The sequence below is a fragment of the Panicum hallii genome, chromosome 3, assembly GCF_002211085.1.
Source record: "Panicum hallii strain FIL2 chromosome 3, PHallii_v3.1, whole genome shotgun sequence".
In the NCBI taxonomy this organism is placed as follows: Eukaryota; Viridiplantae; Streptophyta; class Magnoliopsida; order Poales; family Poaceae; genus Panicum; species Panicum hallii.
This window is the reverse complement of record NC_038044.1, coordinates 36669285-36672095: the sequence shown is the minus strand read 5'-3', so window position 1 is coordinate 36672095 and position 2811 is coordinate 36669285. Positions and strand designations below refer to the sequence as shown.

General features: G+C 55.1%; 1 pseudogene; it reads left to right on the top strand.

Moving 5' to 3' along the window:
• The first annotated feature begins 493 nt into the window (after positions 1-493).
• LOC112885410 lies at positions 494-2075 on the top strand (annotated as a pseudogene).
• Positions 2076-2811: the final 736 nt, after the last annotated feature.

Here is a 2811-nt window from a genome sequence, read left to right as displayed (position 1 = left end):
AGAGGGGAGGTGCCGGTGGGGAACAATGGGGGAGGGGAGGGGAAGAGACGGCGGGGGTGAGGAGGGGAGGGGAGGCGGCGGCGGGGAGAAAGGGAGGGGAGATGGCGGCGGAGAGGAAGGGAGGCAGCATGGGTAGGGAGAGGAGGGCTGGAGGTTGGGGAGAGGAGGGGAGGGGAGGTGGGAGAAGAGAAGACCGGAGAGAATAATGTGAGGGAGAGGAGTGAGAGAGAAGAAGAGAGAATTAACTAGGGTAGATTGCATTACCGCCGGTACAAATAGGCAGTTATGATCCAATGGTAATGTCCATTTATCTGCGGTAATAGACTATTACCGTCGGTTTATCGAACTAGTAGTGATGGGATGTTCGCAAGGATATATTCTATAATATTGTTATCCCACTCCGTCTACCCATCTAGAGTAAGGGTGATTAGAATAGAAACAATGGATTTCTCACGGCAATGGATCCTCTCCGCCGCCGCTACAGCAAAATACCATGCCCGTTGCAGCACCGCCGCTCACAAAATACAAGCTCGAATCCCTCAGTGCAGCTCCCGCTCCAGTTCCTCGTCATCTTCTTCCTATGTACCCGCAGCAGCAAGAAGAACCAGGCGCAGGAGGAGCATCCAATCCCTCCAACACCGAGAGGCGTGCTCACTCCGGCCCTAGGATGATGCGCGTCGCCCACATCAGCCCGATGGACCAACAAATCTATCGCTCCCTCGTCCGCCGCACGCGCCTCACCTTCGAGGCGCTCCGCGATGCCTACGAGCGCGAGGAGGTCATCACCCACAACAGCATCCGCCCCAGCATGCGCGCCTACTCCAAAATGTTCTCAACCCACCACTGCCTCCATCGAGACGTCCGCATCGTCGGCGACATCCCCGGCGTCCTCGTAGGCGACACCTTCTTGTACCGCACCGAGCTCTGCGTCTTGGGCCTCCACACCTCGAACATGGCCGGCATTTGCTACGTCCCCGCCAGGCTTGTCGACGAGGGCGTCCCCATCGCAACCAGCATCGTCTCCTCCCGCGGGTACCTTGACGACAAGCTAGGACTTCGGCGACGTCCTCTACTACACCGGCAGTGGCCGCCGCGAGCAAAACAGCCTTGTCCACCACGCTGACCAGACGCTCCACAACAGCTATGAGTACGGCATCGAAGTGCGTGTCATCCGCGGCCACAACTGTGGCCGGCCCCGCAGCCCCAGCGGAATGGTCTACGTCTACGACGGCCTCTATAGGGTCGTCGAGGCCAGCTTCGTCCCCGGCAAGTGCGGCCATGACATCTGCATGTTCAGACTCCTCCGTCTACCTGGCCAGGTTGAGCTGGGCAGCAAGAGCTGGCACACTGCCCAGCAGCTCAAGGAGACCATGGATGCAAGAATCCATCTTCCCCTGGAATTTGAGTACCTTGACTGCCCCGAGTTCCCTGTGCCAGTGAAACAGCAGAGGGGCAGCCACTGCGGGCCTGGATGTAGCTCCAAGTGCAGGTGCCGGAGGAAGAACAGTGGTGGAGGACGGGTCTATTATAGGGATGGCACTCTTGTGATGGGAAGGCCAGTGGTGTATGAGTGTGGTGCTCTGTGTAGGTGTCCCATGACCTGCATCAACCGGGTGACGTAGCGAGGGATGAAGCACCGGCTAGAGGTGTTCTGCCACGCTGAGACCGGCAGCTGGGGTGTCAGGACGCTGGACCTGATAAAGCCAGGCTCTTTTGTCTACGAGTACAGTGGGGACGTGGTCATTAGGGACGACGGTCAGTCAGGGCCGTGCCATCTTCGATCCAATGAGGTTTCCGCCGCGCTGGAAGGAGTGGGGGATGCTATGGCAGTCGACCCAAACATAGTGCGGCCCCAGTTCGCAGAATTTGCAGGGCCAGGTTACCTTCTCTACGTCACCCAGAAAATGAACGTGGCCTGCTACATTGGCAACAGCTGCACTCCCAATGTGTTTCTTCAGTATGTAGTCCGAGGCAACGAGGACGAATCGTTCCCTCACCTGATAGTTTTTGCCATGGAAACCATCCCGCCGATGCGGGAGCTCACCATCGATTTTGGTACCAGATGGGTTAGCTAGGACCGAACCCTGTCCGTGGTGCTTCACTACGCCAGAATCTCTAATCTGAGACGCGCCCTAAGCAAAATACGAGACGAACATGGGTCGCATCCCCCATTATCGCGTCTCAGATTACGCAAATGCGAGACGCGCCTCCCCTAGGGTGCATCTCGCATTTGGCTCCCCCGCGTTAGACTGAGATGCGAGACGCGCCATTTTGCTTTACACAGGCTTCCCTGGGAGCCAATTGCCAGACGCGCCTTAAGTAAGGCGCGTCTCGCATTAGTCTACCCCCAACAGGGGCCTTTTTTCTTCCCGGCTGCATCCTGGAACTAGTCAGGATTTGGCAGCCACAATCAAATACCTGCAAAAGATTTCAATTCACAGAATTCACCACAATCATCGCACGCATCCATACAATTCACACAGTGCGAGACACACAAGCAAAGATAGTATTATATAACACATGTACAATCATCCACAACAATTAGCCTCGTCTAAAACTCAAAACAAGGCTCAACCTAACTCAAAACAACAATCATCGACAAGAACAATAGAAAAAAAGCAAAGCAAGTCTCAATCTAGCTCAATGTCGCCTGCCGTGCTGTGAGAAATGGAACTCCCCCTTTGGGTTGATCACCTCGATCGTGAGGAACCCCGCTAGCCTCTCTCAGATATCCTTCATGTTATCAATCGTCCTATGATTGAAATAATCATCTTCGTCCTTCGAAATATAATTACAAATAGTTAGAATACA